This window comes from Melospiza melodia, chromosome Z (genome assembly GCF_035770615.1).
Source record: "Melospiza melodia melodia isolate bMelMel2 chromosome Z, bMelMel2.pri, whole genome shotgun sequence".
NCBI classification, from domain to species: Eukaryota; Metazoa; Chordata; class Aves; order Passeriformes; family Passerellidae; genus Melospiza; species Melospiza melodia.
The window spans coordinates 82,482,565-82,501,875 of record NC_086226.1 but is presented as its reverse complement, the minus strand read 5'-3'; positions in this window follow the sequence as shown (position 1 = coordinate 82,501,875).

Sequence of the window (19,311 nt, the reverse complement as noted above, 5' to 3'; positions counted from 1 at the left end):
ATTCCATGTTCAGGCTTGATTTTTATTTTGTGATATATATATTACATTATGACTATACTAAAAAGAAATAGAAGGAAAAGTTCTCAGAAGGCTAGCTAAGCTAAGAATAGAAAAGAATGAATAACAAAGGTCTGTGTCTCAGACAGAGAGCGAGAGCAGCTCTGCCGTGAGTGGTCAGTAAATCCAAACATCCACAGGAGACCAATCACACATCCACCTGTTGCATTCCACAGCAGCAGATAACCATTGTTTACATTTGTTGCTGAAACTTCTCAGCTTCAGCAGGAAAAACCCTAAAGAAAGGATTTTAATGAAAAGATGTCTGTGACACCCTCATAACTGCCCACAGCCATCATACTCTATCATCTGTTTTCTCAGGTTTTCTGTGAATAATTTCTTTTTACCGTCATATTGTGAAAAACTGCTCTCCTCTATTTAAATACTCAGTGCAGCATCTTCTCTCATTTCCTGCAATTGCAATATATTGACCTCTGAATTTTACAGCTGGTTTATGCTGACTTATCCTATGAAGCTTACTCTCTGTTGCAAGCATTTATGTGTCTGTCCTGCACTGCCACTGTGGTTGCTGATAGCTGAGCCATGTGAAATCTAGTCAGTCATTACTGCTCAGTCTTTGCTGACATAAAGTCAAAAAAGCACTCCTGGTCCAGGGTAATTGATGGGGTTTTATGTTATTCAGACAGACCCATGGACTTGTGGCTACAAACTTCCCATTGGTGCTGGTGTGTTCCTCAGCTTGAAGAAACATGTTGAGCAAACTGGGATGAAGAACCCTATTTTTCTGTGTTTTTTTTTTTTTTAAATTTATATTTCCATAAAGTGAAACTCAAGCTACAAATTTAACAGATAAAAAAAACCCACACAACATCTTTAACCCTGTAAAAGGTCAATAGCATCTAGGGAAAGGTGTCACTGGGCACATCAGGATTGGACCAGGAGATTGGTAAAAGTTCCTTCCAACCCAAACTTCTGCTATTCTATGATTCTATCAGAAAGTTGCAACACAGCTTTATAAATGGCTTAACAGAATAAAAAAGCAAGAATAAAGCTGAGGAACTGAAAACAAATTTTATCTCCTTAGAAATGCACAAATTAATTTGATTCTGTTGAACTATCACTTGTTTTTTGTAAGGTTGCTTGTATTTTTGATTTTTAAAAATGGATCCACTTTGTAATACATTTTGTTGCTGGAACAACTGCATTTTCTGGCTGACAGCTCTCATCCAGACCTGCAAAGTGTCAAGGGCTAATGGTCATTGGGGACCAAGGGGAGTTCTCTCCTAGATCCTATGTGTGATAGGCAAGGGCTGGAGAAGCAGGGACGCCTTTCAGGTCAACAGTTATATTTGCCTTTTCTGTTGGCAACAGGGCTCTGGTGCTTATGACCATGAGATTCTCTTAGAGAACTGAAGCCTGCTTGAAAGAGATGGGATCTGCCTGACCAAGCACAGAAAAAGTATCTTTGGCAGCAGGGTGGTCAATCTGATAGAGAACTGCCAGCTAGGACCTGTGGGGTGGAGAGGGAATCACCAAAACAAGGTGAGAAGGTGGTAGACGAACAAAGAATATAGGGCAAATGAAGGGAACTTGCTATCAACAGAACAGGGCTAAAGGGGGTCCATCACAGGGGTACCCACATAAAGAAAGAAACTAGAGAGAGTTGTGGGGAAAGCTTTCATGTCCTTTTTGGGAGACCAGCATGTGGGGGTCCCACTCTGAAATTGTCCTACACCAACATGTTTCCACATGGGATATGACCAGGGGAAATGAGGGCTCTGCTGTGCTTTAGCAGAGTTATACTGTCACTGGGATCATAGAAAGGTGGTGATATATCTCACAATTTCTGCACTGAGAGAATATGAGCTCTTCAGAATAGACAAAGTGGGAATGCAGACGAGGAGAGATGTGAGAGAAAACAAGTCTCTGACTTGTGACAGGTGATGAGGCCAGCAGGAAAACCAGGGCAGGGTGTACTTAGTTTTGGTAGGGTGGAAAAGGTGGGGAATTGTTAAACAATCTGTATAAAACCTTAAATCCATGGCACCTGATGGGATGCATCTGTAAGAGATAAGGGAGTGAGCTAGTGTCATTGCAGCACCCTCGCTGATTAACTCTGAGAGGTTGTGGTGATATGAAGAGATGAAAAGAAGAAAACAGATGTCACTCCTTTATAAAGAAGGAGAAGAAGGAAGATCCTGGAAACTACAGACCTACCAGCCTCACACTGATTAGTTGGAAAGTAATAGAGCCTATATTCCCAAAAGCCATTTCCAAATGCCTGGAGAAGAACGTGGTGACTGTGAGTTGTCACTGTAGATTTGCAAAGGGAAAGCCATGGCTGTCCAGCCTGATAGCTTCTACAAAGAAAAGGCTCAGTGGAGAGGGAGAGAAAAAGGGCTGTTTCCTTGACTTTAAACAAGGCTTTGAACATTACCTCCCATAAAATACTCCTAGGGAAACTGATGAAGTGGATAAATTAAATGAGAGTTGATGAAACTATGGGTCCAGAATGATGTTACGAGTGGCAAGAAGTTCTGCTGGTGGCAGAGACTAATGGTGCACCTCAGGGACCCCTATCATCGTCAATATCAACATTTTGGCTAATAGTCTGGATGATGGGGCAGAGTGCATCCTCAAAAAGTTCTCAGGAAATACAAAGGTGTGAGCAAGTAAATGTGCTGCCTGTTAGAGGGGGCGGGCTGGAAAACTGGACAAAGAGGTGTCTCATGGAGTTCAGCAACGAGAAATGTGGGGAGGGCCAACCTTCTGGGGAGGAACAATCCCAATCAGTGGATGGGCTGCAGAACAATGGGCTGGGAAGTAACTTTGCAGATCAGAAGCTCAGCATCCTGTTGGATAGAAGGTGAAAGTGAGCCAGTAATGTGTCCTCATGGTAGAGAGGGCTGATTGTCTTTGGTCCACATTTGGAGATGTCACCAGCAGGATGTGATTCTGCCCTTTGCTCAGCACTGGTCTGGACTTCTGGCTACAACACTGCGCTTCTCTGTACAAAAGATGCAGACTTACTGGAAAAGGTCGCTAAAATGCTGGAGGCACAGGAGTGTGTGGTCATACAGAGAGAGGCTGAGAGCACTGGGGCTGTCCAGCCTGGGGAAAGGGAGGTTCAGGGGAGATCTTGTCAGTGTGCATAAATACCTGATGCAGAGGAGCAAAGATTTCAGAGCCTGGCATTTCACAGTGGTAAGCAACGAGCTAATTAGAGTATATTGACAGAAGATTTTAAAAAAATTCAAGAAGCCTCAGACTGTGCCAGGGGAGCTTCAGGATGGACATCAGGGGGAATTCCTTCACAGAAATGGTGGTTGAGCATTGGAATGGACTGCCTACAGAAGTGGTGGAATCACTATCCCTGGACATGTCACTCAGTCCTCTGGTCTGATTGACAAGGTCATGATCAGTCATAGGTTGGACTTGATGGTCTTAGAGGCCTTTCCCAACCTGACTCAGTAAGTCTGTAAAAATAATTTTCATTTCAACAAGAAAAAATCTTTGGTGTGAGGGTGATCAAGCACTGGAACGGGTTTGTTCAAGAGAAGTCATAGTGCCTCCAGCATACTCAAAACCAGACTCAACATGGTCTGGAGGAACCTGCTGTAGGTGAAGCTGTGATGAGACAAGGACTGGACACGATGACCTCCAGAGTTCTCCATTAACCTCAGCCATGCTGTGATCCTAGGATCTTCCTGAGACACAAGTGACAGAAGACCTTACCTGTGGAGTCTACATCCTGTTGACCACAGTGTCAAAAGATAGAAGCTGGAGGGAAAAATCCATGTGGGCACAGTCCTGCACTAGAAAGAGGAAGAAACAATGTCCCTTTTTCTGGGGGAATCCTCTTCCTGTGCAGCTAGAGTAAGGGAAATGATCTTACCCTCATAAAAACACTCAGAGTTGCCATGGAGGGTCACTATTGATCAACCATAGACCTCAGCTTACTAATTGTAGACTCCTGTTGGGCACAGGAATGCGTAGTAGATCCTGTTTCCTTTTTATTATCTATGTAATTTAGAAATAGCTGAAGATCAAATATGGATCAAGGCACATTATTATGGCCACTATGAGTTTAAATCACTCTTCTTGATTATTTGGCTTTACTTATCTTCTTCACTCTTGCTCTAATTTTTTTGCTAGTTTAGGGTCAGATGTTGCCATTCCAACATAGAGCAAGCAGGTTGGTCTTACCAGAGCAGGTCCGCTCTGGTCTATAAAGTCCATTTAATTTAAATGTTACAACAACTAACCTGAAATGAGAAAGTTTAAGGGAAGTCATCATGTTTCTCTGGAAAAACGCTTTGCAAGCCTGTGCTGGCCTTTACCCCAGGAATTTTCATTACTTTTAAGAAGAATAATCATGTCAATGAGTGAATGTCAGTAGATGAACACGTTTTTCCAACAGGGAGAAGTCTGCTTTTCTCCCTCTCTCTGCCCAACTCTGCAGTGATTACAAACTGAAGTTTTGACTCCAGCAGCAGCTATCTATGCATCTCTCTGACTTCTTCCCCCTCCCCGAGGCTCAGAACCCTCTACACAGAGATTTATAAAAGAAAATAAATTCACTGCATTCTCTAGATTTGCCTTCTAGTCCTGGAAATATTCTTTGCTGATAGGGGAAAAACTTTCTCACTTAACCACAAAGTGAAAACCAGTGTTTCAATTTCTCATTGTTATTCTGGCACATACAAGTTTAAAAAAAGAACACTAGCAAACAAATTTAGGTCAAATGGTAAAAGCAATACTGCTGTTTAAGCACCTTATATTCTAATCCTTCTATTGCGAGAGCCAGGAAGTCAGGTCTTTTACTGACTAGGGGCCTGGACAGACTTGAGGGGTGGGCCAGTTCAAACATCACAGAGTGCAGCAAAGCAAAGTGCAAGGTCCTACACCTGCGTTGGGACAATCCCAGTTACATCTACCAGTTGGGCAGAGAAGTGATTGAGAGCACCTCTGTGATTGAAGGACTTGGAGGTGATGGTTGATGAAAAACCCAATACGAGCCATCAGTGTGCACCTGCAGCTGAGAAAGCCAAAGGAATTCCAGGCTTTATCCAAAGAGGTGTAGGCAGCCGGCTGAAGGAGGGGAATCTGCTCCTCTGGCCTTGTGAGACTACCTGGAGCACTGCCTATAGTTGTGGTGCACCCAGCATAAGAAGGACGTGGAACTCTTGGAGCAAGTTCAGACAAGGCCATGAAGTTGATAAGAGGACCGGAGCACATCCCCTATGAAGACAGGCTGAGAAAGGTGGGGCTGTTCATCCTGGAGAAGATAAAGTTGTGTGGAGACCCCATAACAACCCTCCAGTGTCTAAAGGATACTTCTGGTACTTACAGAGAAGCTGAAAAAGGATTCTCCATCAAGAACTGCAGCGACAGGACAAGCAGAAATGAAGGAAAATTGAAAGAGGTTATTCCAATTTATGTTAGCTCTTAGGAAGAAATTTTTCACTCTGAGGGTGGTGAGATACAAGAACAGGCTGCCCTGGGAGGTTGTGAATGCCCCAAGCCTAGCAGTGTCCAAGGCCATAAGGCCTCGAGCAAGCCAATCTAGTGGCAGATGACCCTGCCTATATTGGGAGGTTCAGACTAGATGACCTCTAAGGTCCATTCAAATACCTTAACATTCTAGGATTCTATGACTCTACACCGGCTGCCTGAGGGCCCTTCTCAACCAATTCCTGCTTCTGGATGTTAATGGACAATGCAAGCTTTGGCCTTGACCATGATGGTGGGGAATCCTCAGGAAGAAGCTCATTCCCTTTCATGCTGATGGTGGTGATGGTGATCTGGATGCCCATCAGCACTGCCTGACCTCAGGGCTGCAGCCAGGCCTGGGATGGAACCAGGTGATGCTGTTCACACAGAGAAGGGAATATTGTAGAAATCACAAGAGCAAATGTGTGCTGGTGTCTTGCTCATGACGAGAAGAGTACATCTGGTTATGACCCAGTTTTCACTAAGTGCACCACCTAATGGAGCGAAAGAAGAAAAGATTTCTGAAGTCCACCTGAAGTGTAATTCAAACCTATCCTGAGAGAGGTCATGATAAGTAAGATAAATTTCTGTCTTTCCTTTCCTTTACAATACCAACCTTTGGCTTCTAAAAGTTTGCTTAAACAATGATAGTTTGGTGGTGCCTTCATGAAATCACAAACTCTCTGAGGGCTACAGATATGTCAGATCTTGCAGCAGCTGGTAGAGACAGATACATATTTCTTGGTCCTTTGAAAAGAAGCTCTGGAATTAAAGACTCTAGGCAAAGGAAAGTATTTTATGGAGCTTTTTGTGATGGAAAATGAGCTGTTCAATTCTAATTTCAATAAAGTAGTGCCATTGATGCTTTAAAAAAAAAAAAATCTTCATTTCCTATCAAATGTTCTAGCTTTCTGTACTGTCTTCATTAATAGCTGCAGACAAAATGATGGGATGTTGGCCTCTAAGAAATTCCCTGGATGCAAGAGGCAGATAAAACAATATGCATATTTTTCAGATCAAAGCCCTGGTTCTGCATCTGCATATATTCCGTCCCTGACATCAAAGAGTGCCACTTTAGAAAGACATGCATGGTCAGACTTGCAAGTCTGTCCCACCCCTTTTTACTAGCTCTTCTCACTCCAGCGTTTCTCCAGGTGTCTTCTTGTATTTTTAATCTCTTAGGTTTCCTTTGGTGATCTGATGTGTTTCTTCTTCAAGTCAATTCTGCTTTGCAGCTCCATGCCCCGGACATTAGGTGTTTTCTCTTGCCAGCAAAAAGCTGCAGCCACTGATCATCCAAGACTGGTCATTGTAGGCTGTGGAGACTTGGGATGAGACCCTGAGCAGACACAAGATCTGTTAAAATGCAGTGAAGGTCACCTGGATTTTTTTTTTCTGTAAGTCCCTTCTCAAAGAGCCTCAGATTCTGCAAATGTTTTGAAACAGAAGGTGTTTGGAAAATGGTTTTGAAAGGCTTGCACAGTAAAGTTTTCATCTAATTGAGAAATTCTGAAATAAATTCTGTTGCCAGTAGAACCTTACTCTAAATATTCAGAAACAAGAGATCTTTCCAAATTACATGTAACTCATTAATGTTAAACAGGGAATGGTGCTTCTTCAAAGAATGAAAATTTTATTATCAAAATGAAAAAGAATACTTTTCCCTTTGGTTGCATCAGCTAACTAACATTTTCAGAGATATAATTTACTCCCTGCTGAAATAACTAATTTTGAAACCTTGAAAGAAGAAGTGCATGAAACATGGAATTAGCTTACTAAAACTAGATGGACAGGAGTTTGGGTTTTTTGTTCAGTTTTGTTTTGTTTTGTTTTGTCTTTTACAAAAGCATTACTTATATATATATATATATATATATACACAAATACCAAAGAAAACTATATGTGAAAATTTGATCTAGCAAAGGTGTGTTGATGCATTTCCCTCCAGAATTACAGGTCACCTCTCTGACAACATCTCTGCACATTTTACCAGTACTTTTTTAGCTTTCACTTCTTCTGCCTTTTAACTAATGACGGCTGACCCATTTAAGGTAACATCTTGCCTGAGCCAGGAGCGGTTTCACTCACTGATGTGCTTTGATATCTGTAGAAGACAGTCAACAAGCAAGCTTCCTGGAGAAGCATGATTGCACCACACCCCATGGCTCCAGTAGTCAGGTTCATATAATCATGGAATTGTTAAAGTTTGACACGAGTTCTAGGGTTTTCCATCCCAACCACAATACCAGCACCACCATGTTACCTCTAAATTATGTTCCAGCCTGTTGCTTTTTCTTGGCATCACTGGTAATCCTGGCTGTCATTTCTCCGACCTCCAAAAATGCTGCTGTGACCAGTCTGCTCTATGTGGCAGGTTTTTTTTTTTTTTTCCCTCAGTTTTCATCTTCAGAGTTTCTAAGAATATTAACACCATGCAAGGCTGACAAGATGAATTCTGACAGAAGATAATTGCATGAGTCCTTTGTCGCTGAGACCTTTCAGTGTCTCAACACTGTCAGTTTCCATTTTTTTCAAACACTGGTGTCAGAGGTGCCCACCACACACAGGGAGATCAGGAGGTGCTTGGCCAAAACTGTTCTGAAGACTGGAACAAGTGTATTCTCAGAGAATCTTTTTTTTTTAAACAAAATGGAGACGGATGGATGGATGGATGGATGGATGGATGGATGGATGGATGGATGGATGGATGGATAGTGGATAGTGGATGGATGGATGATGGATGGATGGATGGATGGATGGATGGATGGATGGATGGATGGATGGATGGATGGATGGATGGATGATGGATGGATGATGGATGGATGGATGGATGGATGGATGGATGGATGGATGGATGGATGATGGATGGATGGATGGATGGATGGATGGATGGATGGATGGATGGATGATGGATGGATGGATGGATGGATGGATGGATGGATGGATGGATGGATGATGGATGGATGGATGGATGGATGATGGATGGATGGATGATGGATGGATGGATGGATGGATGGATGGATGGATGGATGGATGGATGGATGATGGATGGATGATGGATGGATGGATGGATGGATGGATGGATGGATGGATGGATGGACGGATGGATGGATGATGGATGGATGGATGGGGGATGGATGGATGATGGATGGATGGATGGATGATGGATGGATGGATGATGGATGGATGATGGATGGATGGATGGATGGATGGATGGATGGATGGATGGATGGATGATGGATGGATGGATGGATGGATGGATGGATGGATGGATGGGGGATGGACGGATGGATGGATGACGGATAGACGGACGGACGGACGGATGGATGGATGGATGGATGATGGATGGATGGATGATGGATGGATGGATGGATGGATGGATGGATGGATGGATGGATGGATGGATGATGGATGGATGGATGGATGGATGGATGGATGGATGGATGGATGGATGGATGGATGATGGATGGATGATGGATGGATGATGGATGGATGGATGGATGGACGGATGGATGGATGGATGATGGATGGATGATGGAGGGATGATGGATGGATGGATGGATGGATGATGGATGGATGATGGATGGATGGATGGATGGATGGATGGATGGATGGATGATGGATGGATGATGGAGGGATGATGGATGGATGGATGGATGGATGATGGATGGATGGATGGATGATGGATGGATGGATGAATGATGGATGGATGGATGGATGGATGGATGGATGGATGGATGGATGGATGGATGGATGGATGGATGGATGGATGGAAATGCAGGTTATTTCATTCATTTATTTATTTATAGTCCCCCGTCATTATTCAGAATCCCTAGTAGTACTTAATAACATGGGTTAGAGGTGGCCTTGGCAGTGCTGGGGTAACAGTTGGACTTTCTGGTCTTAGAGGTCTTTTCCAACCTAAGTGATTCTGTTATTTTGTGATTCTGTTTCTCAGTGCTACCAACTGATGGTTCTTCATCCATCTTCTTCATCCATCCATCTTCATCCAGGAGGACAGACCTAGATTAATTTCTGGCTTTAATGAGAACCTTTACGTCATTGTGCCATAATTTTTTTGGCTTGATCTGGCTATTCGCCAACTGAAGTGGGTCATGAACTTTTTCAGCACATTGTGTTTTAAAACATTCATTTTACCCAAAGAGGGAGGTCTCAGCATAGGTGTTAATTTTCAGAAAATCAGAAATTTCTGCTATAGAAACTTCCAAAAGATATTTTTAATTTTGGAATCTTTATTTTAAAACAACCTAGAGCAGCAGTTTGAGGTTTGGTTTGGTTTCTTGGGAGACGGGGGAGCAGAGAGTTAGCAGGGGGGAGGAGGGGTTCCCTTAGTCCCATTTTCATGCTTGCCATATTTTGAACTGCTATAAAGAATGCAAAAATAAACATATTTGAAAAGGCTTCAGTTCTCCCATGAAATGCCAGGGCTGTGGAATGCCACCTTTCAGAATCAAATCACTCTGAATAGTAATTCTAGAAATACTTATTTCACCCTAAATCAGAATGACAAATTTTGAAACCCTGGTGTTTCTCTTAAGCTAGAAATTGTAGATTTTGCCTGGCTAACAGCTTTCCACACTCCGCCTGCTGTTCATTCAACATGCTGAACGTTTGCTTGTTCATATCAACAATGCTGATCAGGCCAGAGGGGAGCTGGTAAGGGGCAGTTTGAGTAAATATTTCTTCCACTTCCTAGTTTGCTATTTAAGTTTCCATGTTTTCTTGTGTTGTCTCAAGATTTCCTCTCTAAAGGGCTGATCTGATCTCCTGCAGCATTTTGCTGCTGCTGTGACCCCAATACAAGATGCCAAGCTGATTCTCAGTCCTTGCTATGACTCTGTCCCCAAAGTAACAGAAGCTATGGCATTGGAGCACCAATGGTAAGGACAAAAGGAAAACAATTTGACCAGATCAAAGGCACAAACCCAGTAGCTTACATTTTGACTGCACTGTGTTGTGTGTCCAGCCACTTTAATGTCTGTGGGATGCACCAAGGGGTGATGCTGATGGGCAAAGCTTAACTCAGTGTTCCTTACAAGGGTTGCAGGCAGGGACAAGCAAATATTCCTCTCACAGGGACCAAAGGCAGCAAGCTGTCCCTATTGCAGCCCCTGCAGAAAGCCCTCCTCTCTGGGGGGCACCTTACACCTGCAGCCAGCACCTGTGTTTGCCACATCCATTGTCCTGATCAGGACACTGTCCCGATGCATCAGTGTAGGGAGAGCCAAGCCTCAGCAGGACACAGGGCTGACAGTGGTGTGGGGCTAGGTGGGGCAGAAGATTGTGTGCAATTGAGAAAAAAACAGAAAGAGAGGAGAAGTTTAAAAATGTGGTTTGTAATGTGCTGAACTCAGTCCTGTGCATCACTGCAGGAAGCCCAGGAGAGTGTCTCCAGTAACTCGTCTGCTGGGAAACACACCGAGTGGAAAAGTAAAATCAGCCTGAGTTTGACCTGCAGACTTGTGCTTATGCTGTGTGACCTTTTTTCTCCCCAGTTTGCACTGCTGTCCTGGTTCCAGCCACTGATGGGGGAGCATCGGGATGAGAAAACTGCTGTTGGTCTGCAAGTCCACCTGCTACCTGGCTGGCACAGCTCCACTGGGAAGAGAAAGGGCTTCCCAGTCTACCCATCACTAGCACCAGTGCTGGCCAGTGACTGACTTATTGCTTCCCAAAGTAATGCCACCTGCCCGATGAGGGAAGTGGTGACATCCATGGCAGGCAGTTTGGCTGAGTTAGTTCATGGATACCCTGGGACTGGCAAGTAATTGCTGGTTTCTTGTTTCAGTAAAATTTGGAAAAATATAGGTAGAAGAAACATGGATCTTTGCTATCCTCTGCTATCATATTCAGTCGATTCATTAACTCTACTCTCTTCATAGCCTGCCTCCAGTTAGCCGTTAATTTCAGGTGCTAAAAATGTAATTTAGTAACTGCACGAGACCAAGAAGGAGAATATAATTCACTTGACTGCCTCTTATGGGACCTGTACATAAAGCAAATGAACCCAGACTTGCTGTTACATAAAAGTTGGTTTTAGCAGGGGAAAAAAATCAGTAAAGCAGACAACTGGCAAAGTCAACTGTCAAAAATTACAAGCCCAAATGGACTCAGTCAAAAACACTCTATCTCCAGTTGAAAGGGCTAGGTATTTGTCAACCAGGTGTAATTAGAATCTGCTATGTTGTCACAACATAGTGCATGCAACAATGTGGCCTTGATATAAAGCCCTTTTCCTTCCCCACGGCATCCCTTCTGCATCCTCAGATTTATGTAGCGTCTTGGCCATGGGCAAGTGAAATGAACAGTTAGGAGCTGACAGAAACACAGCTGATGATACCTCCTGGTATAACCCAAAAAGAAGGAAAATCTATGGATGCCCATTCAACCTGAAACTCTAAGAAATCATTAGTAGGCCAAGTTCAATGATGATGACAAAAGAAATTTAGAGGTGAAATGGAATTATTGGCATTTGCTTAAATTTGCCAGTTTCGATAGCGCAGGAGACAGATCTGTGCTGAAGAGCTCGCAAGAGGAAATATAGTTCAGGGTGTGTACACAGTGCTGGGCTGGGAACAGCTGAAATGACAGGCATTAACCAATCCTCTGCCTGCCCTGGCTGGGCTCAGCACAGCTCAGCTGCTTTGGTGTCTCCTGGCGAGGAGTGAAATCTCTGCCCACCATCTGGTTCATGTGCATGGCAGGGAGCAGCCACCTCCTAAGATGTCCTGAGCTTGGGATGTCTGACGGCTGCAAAGTCCCTTCTTGTCAGCAAAGCTGCAGTGGGACCAGTGCGATGCCTCCAAAATGTGCTACGTGTCTTCTCAGACAAGATGCCATTCTGTCTGTTGAGCCAAATTTTCGCAATCCTTCTTCAGGTCAGGGAGGGTGCTCTCGTGCTTCTGGTTTCACGAATGCTTTGTGGCTGGTTTGGGTGGGCTCTGCTACCCTTCTGCTGAAAGCTAAAAGCAGAGTAAGCGGTGCTCAAATTCAGCCCCAGTCTGATGCACACAAAACTGTTTCCTTCCCTGTTCCAGCATGACATGACCTTCCTTGTGGATTGTTGTTTTCAGTAAAGCATGAGATCTCCCAAATACTTAGGAAATGTCAGGTTTCAGCTTTATTTTAAACTGGATTGTCCAGAAGCTAAAGGATGGTCTGCAAATGCAGTCCTCCCTTTATGAAACCCTAAGCACAGAGAAATAAATTCTGCCCATTTTTAGCCTTTCTGGTTCAGTTTTGGTTTAAAAATTTTGGATTTTATTGGGTTTGTATCATATAAGGAAAAAGAGTATTACTTCAAAGTGACAGATAGATTAATCTAAGCCTAACTGACAAAGGATTATACAGTTCTTCCTGCAAAAATAAACAAATTTTTGTCATTAACCTTTAAATTTTTAAAAAATGTTATCATTACCTTTTACTTGATCCTTCATGGTAGAACTTTAATTTGTTTGGGCTAAAGCTAATTAATTTTAGAGCTACGGTTTTTGACAAACCCAGAAAACTTTCATTGTTGGAAAATCCCTTTGCTGACCATTACCATCTGTAACCAACCAGTCCCTTTCTTTATACTTTGATTTAGTTTCAAGTATTGTGTCCTGGTTTAAAGGACAAGTGTCTGCCAAGGAAGGTGGGAACTTCCTTTGGAATGGAAAATATGACCCCCTTTTCTACAAATTACTGAAACTTAGAAATTATGGGGCTGTCAGGCAAAAAGAATAATAGTTCATTACTAGAATATAAATGTATAACTATAAAACAAAGCAAACAAATAAAAACAAAAGAGCAGCACAAACAAACAAACAAAGCTACAGCCCCAAGCACAGTCCCGAGCACAGACCCAAGCACAGACCCAGCCCAAAGCAAGTTCCAGCCCCAAGCACAGTCCCATTCCCAGTCCCAGTCCCATTCCCATTTCCATTCCCAGTCCCATTCCCAGTCCCATTCCCAGTCCCAGTCCCATTCCCATTCCCATTCCCATTCCCATTCCCATTCCCATTCCCATTCCCAGTCCCATTCCCATTCCCAGTCCCATTCCCATTCCCAGTCCCAGTCCCATTCCCATTCCCATTCCCAGTCCCATTCCCATTCCCAGTCCCATTCCCATTCCCATTCCCAGTCCCATTCCCATTCCCAGTCCCATTCCCATTCCCATTCCCGTTCCCAGTCCATTCCCATTCCCAGTCCCAGTCCCATTCCCAGTCCCAGTCCCAGTCCCAGTCCCAGTCCCAGTCCCATTCCCATTCCCAGTCTCATTCCCAGTCCCATTCCCAGTCCCATTCCCCATTCCCAGTCCCAGTCCCATTCCCAGTCCCAGTCCCAGTCCCATTCCCATTCCCATTCCCATTCCCATTCCCAGTCCCATTCCCAGTCCCAGTCCCATTCCCAGTCCCAGTCCCATTCCCATTCCCATTCCCATTCCCATTCCCAGTCCCATTCCCAGTCCCATTCCCAGTCCCAGTCCCATTCCCAGTCCCAGTCCCGTTCCCATTCCCAGTCCCATTCCCAGTCCCATTCCCAGTCCCAGTCCCATTCCCAGTCCCAGTCCCGTTCCCATTCCCAGTCCCAGTCCCAGTCCCAGTCCCATTCCCATTCCCATTCCCATTCCCATTCCCAGTCCCATTCCCAGTCCCATTCCCCATTCCCAGTCCCAGTCCCAGTCCCAGTCCCAGTCCCAGTCCCATTCCCAGTCCCATTCCCAGTCCCATTCCCATTCCCAGTCTCATTCCCAGTCCCAGTCCCATTCCCGTTCCCAGTCCCATTCCCAGTCTCATTCCCAGTCCCATTCCCATTCCCATTCCCATTCCCATTCCCAGTCCCAGTCCCATTCCCAGTCCCATTCCCCATTCCCAGTCCCATTCCCATTCCCAGTCCCATTCCCAGTCCCATTCCCAGTCCCATTCCCAGTCCCATTCCCATTCCCATTCCCATTCCCAGTCCCATTCCCCATTCCCAGTCCCATTCCCAGTCCCATTCCCATTCCCAGTCCCATTCCCATTCCCATTCCCAGTCCCAGTCCCATTCCCGTTCCCAGTCCCATTCCCAGTCTCATTCCCAGTCCCATTCCCAGTCCCATTCCCCATTCCCAGTCCCATTCCCATTCCCATTCCCAGTCCCATTCCCAGTCCCAGTCCCAGTCCCAGTCCCATTCCCAGTCCCATTCCCAGTCCCAGTCCCATTCCCAGTCCCAATCCCAGTCCCAGTCCCAGTCCCATTCCCAGTCCCAGTCCCATTCCCATTCCCAGTCCCATTCCCATTCCCAGTCCCATTCCCAGTCCCATTCCCAGTTTCCGCCTCTCTCGGCCCTTCCCCCCCCGGTGCAGTTCCGGCCACGGCCAGCAGGGGCGCAGGTGGCTCCCGGCCGGCAGGGGGCGCCGTGATTCCCCCGCGCCTGCAGGGGGCGCTGTGGCGCCAGCTCGGCCGCCTCTCGCTCGTGGGGTAATGGCGGGGGAGCCGGCGGCAGAGAGAGGAAAGGAACTTTCTTTACAACTTCAGAGACCCGCTGGTCTCAGTGCCCCTCTGGGTGGTGAAATGCACTGCAGCAGGAACCTTGGAGCAGCAGGCTGAAACGACTGGCAAACAAAATGTAGCAGATACTGTGTAGCCATAGCTGGAGCTGTGGGGGATGTCCTGGCAGGCATGGGCTGTTGGATTAAAGTACAGTGCAAAACCTGGAGCAGTGGCAGAAAAAGCAGGGCTGGCCAGCGGTAGCCAGGCTCCTGCGCACAGCCAGGACATGCTCCCTCAGAGTGGGGGTGAGGGAGTTGTGGTCCTGGATTTTCCCCTTCGGCACCCAAGTAGATGGTGAGGGTCTTTCCAGTGAGACTGGGTGGTGAAAAAAGGTGCCATTTCAACAGCCACTCTTTCAAGCAAAGCTTCACTCAAAGTAGGAGAAGCAGTAAATGGCTGGACTCCATGGTCGCAGTGAATTTTCTACACAGTACCAGCAACTCTGTTCCCCTAACAGTGTCCCCCCTGTCCCCCCACCTCCCCAAGCCCAATCCTGCACTATCTCTGCTCTTCCCAAGGGAAGGCCCCTCAGATATGACAGTGCAGCCAGCTGCAGCCCTCCTGATCCTCCCTGGCTCCGTCTTGTATCTCTCTTCAGTATCATCTTTGTCTCTTAGGCAACAAATGGTAGAAAATTCCCTAAGATAAAGAAGGAGAAAAAAAAAATCCTAACTCTAACACATTGCCATCCCACATTTTTTTCCTCAGTTTCTCCAGGGGTGGAGCCAGAGGTAGGAAGGTACTGCTGCAGAGTGGTGAGGGTAGATATAAACTGTGACCCAGCTCTGCAGGAATACAAATGAGGCAAAAGCTCCCCTTCATCTCCACCTGTGGTCACACACCAGTCCTTCCTTGGGATTTCTGAAATTTACTTTGAACTTGAGGATTATGAATATCAGAGGGCATCTTACCTAATTAGGACCCTCATATGGTAAAAATTGCAGGGAAGGGTTTTCAATCTAATGGTTTATTTATTTTCCTTTTCTTTAAGGGATACGAGCCATCCAGCTGAAGTGCCTGTATGGGTCTTCTTTTCTTCGCCCCACCCAAGGTCAGGCAAGACACTAAAAATGATGGATTGTTCTGCCATGCAGACATCAGACAAACTGCTCACAGTGTGGGAGTTTGTCTGGCATAACTGTGGCATTGCCTGCAACAAAATATGTTTTCATGAATCCTGCTAAAGTGGAGCCTCATGCTGGGAGAACACTTGTCTACCCTGGCTGAGGGATGTGGCTTCTGTAAGGGCATGCAGTGGATGCGAGCCAGGGGAAGCAGGTGCTGCTGGGTGAACAGGGACTAGTCGGTCCTGCAGGCACCAGGAGGCTGAAGGCTGGCCCTGTGTGGTGAGAACAGGGTTTCTGATGTAATCCTCAAGAGCGTTGGACCACTGCAGACCATGGGCTGAGTTAACCAGTGGAGATGTGTGTATATGTACTACTTACGTACACATAAAGCTGCAGACACGCAATCTTATCACTTAATTCCTCTGCTGCTCCTCATTGCTGTTTGCAACAGCAAAGAAAACATTTTAAACATACCTCCTGCTGTCTTATTTCTACAATAACCCATACTTTAACAAATTCTGGCACACTGAGTAAGCAATGTGTCTATAACTAATTTCTTACAAAATATGATGGGTTTGTTTCCCCTTGATCCCCTCATCAGAATAACCACTTGCTGTTTTTTCCCCGTGATTTTAAACTCACCCTCTTGCTTCATGCAGTGAAGCAGCTTGAGCAGACTTGAGAAGCTTAAATGGCATCAAAATAGTTCAGTTATTAATTTCCACACTTACAGTTCTGTTTGGATCTCCTAATCTGCAAGCCCTGTGATGAAAGAAGCACTCATGGGTGTGCCCAGCAGATTTTCTCCTGCTCTTCATCGATGACAACCACTCATTTCCCATGGCAGTTCCTTCATCTATATACTCCCATTCTCTAATCAGATATAAATATTTGCATGGTGCTTCCCACCTTTCTCCGCAAGAAATGAAGACCATCTCAGTCATACTTTTTTCTCATGAAGGCTGGATTCATTTATAAATTAATTTATAAAGATGGAGTGACTAACCTGGAGAACAGCCCTTGGCAGAGCTCTGTGCTATGGGACAGCCACTCTGAAGAGCAAGTGTGCATACAGAGAGCTTCTTTAGTTCAGCTGGTAACTTTGCCCAACCAACTTTATTCAGGGGGGTCTTGATATAAAACACAAAGATGTTCATTCACTTTGCACATGGCTTCCTTGACAGAAGCTGTTGGGTTGTGGTTTTCACTGGAAAGTAGTAAGTCGTGACTCCAAAGTCCAAGAAAAGAAGGGAACCATCTCACCTAAATGCAATTTTTCCACTAAAATTTGGGTAGGAGATTAAACTAGGGTTTTTTAGCAGAAGAGAAACTGTAAACTAAACTAAACTGTGTCAGGGTTTAAGGAAATGCTGGAGGAAATGCGGGTCGTGGGGTAACAGGGCACTCCACAAGAGTGTGTGCTGGGGTGCAGGATCTGAACTGCAGACTGACTGGCTACGTTGTACATTCTCCTCTCACCCTGCAGCAGAGGTAGCAGTGATGCTTTGGAACCCTACAAAGGCTCCACAAACTGTCCTGAATGTGTCTATCCTGAATGTCAGGTGCTGGCATAAATATGGTATTGCCTGCAACAAAATATGTTTTCATGAATCCTGCTAAAGTTGGAGGAAGATAAGTCCTCTGTTTCTTGGAAGTCTGTGCTTCTTGGCAGACAACTTCTCTGACACGAATAAATAAGAAGTTCATAATTCACTTTAATAAAACAATTATTCTTTTTAATTAAGATAAGCGTCACATACATTTGCTAGCAGTTCCTCTATGCCTATCTGAGAACACCTTGCCATAAGAGACTTCTATCAGAAGTGACTTTGCTACTAATAATGTAGTCTTCATCACTTAACTCAAAAGTCCCTATTGGCTTTAGCACAGTGAAGCATTAAGGAAATGAAATATTAAAGAAAAAAAAAATCATAGCCTGAAGTTTAATTTGTTGAAAGCATTTCCTAAACTGACAAGCTACATGCCGTGTCTAGGAAACCCACAGGGAACTTTCAAAACTTGAGCAGCAGTTTCTAATCACTGACTATCATTAGCATTTTAGTGAATAGATTTTTGATAAGAAAAATCTTTGCCCTGTGAAAAAAAGAGAACCAAATAACCTGACATTTTTAGTGCAAACAGAACTTCTCTTTAATTATTCCTTTAGCTATCCTCCAGGCACTGGGTGCCACAGTGAGTGGTTCTGTTGTGCTCCAGCAGAGGGTCCAATGTTCTGAAAGCAAATGCTGACATTATGCCAAAACTTTACACAGTCACTTACATATTATTATCATGGGATATGTCTTGTGCCGTACACAGAGGTGAGGCAGAGGGTGGGTTCCTGTGTGGATGGCAGATCAGCGTTTCTGGGGGACCCCATGGCAGTTAAGCTGTGCCGGTGGTGTTGCACAGCTACCCGTAGTGCAGGGGGCTGCATCATGAGACCAGAGCAGTGTGGATGGGACCCCTAATTCGGGACAATGCTGGCAGGTACGCACTGGGGCAACTATTGCAGAGAAGGCTTTGGGCCTTGCAAGCTTAAGGACATGGAGGGAGTTCAAGTTTTCTTGCAGGCTGTTTTTATGGACCGAGGTCAGCGGGATGAGGTTCAGCAAGAGGTGCTGGGTCTTGCCCTTGAGTCACAACAGCCTCAGGCAGCTTCAGGCTGAGCAAGAGTGGATGGAAAGTTGGAAAAGGACTTGGGTGTAACTGGTTGACAGCCCAAGTGTGCTCAGGAGGCCAAGAAGGCAAATGGCACCTGGCCTGTATAAGGAATAGTGCTGCCAGCAGGCCCAGGGCAGTCATTGCCTCTCTGCTCTGGGCACTGGTAAGACCTCATCTTGAGTGCCCAGTTTTGAGCCACTCAGTTCAGGAAACAGACTGAGGTGCTGGGGCATGTCCAGAAAAATGGATGGGGCTGGGGAAGGGTCGTAGGCAAAAGAGTGGCTGAGGGAGCTGGAGAGGCTCAGCCTGGGCAAAATGAAGCCTTCTGTCTCTGTACAACTCCCTGACAGGAGGGTGAGCCAGGTGGGGGTGATGCTCTGCTCCCAGAGAACAACAACAGGACAAGAGGAAATGGCCTCAAGTTGCGACAGAGAGGTTTTAGTTTGGATATTAGGGAAAATATCTTCACTGACAGGGTTGTTCAGCCCTAATTACAGGCATACAGGCTGCTCAGGGCAGTGCTAAAATCCCTATC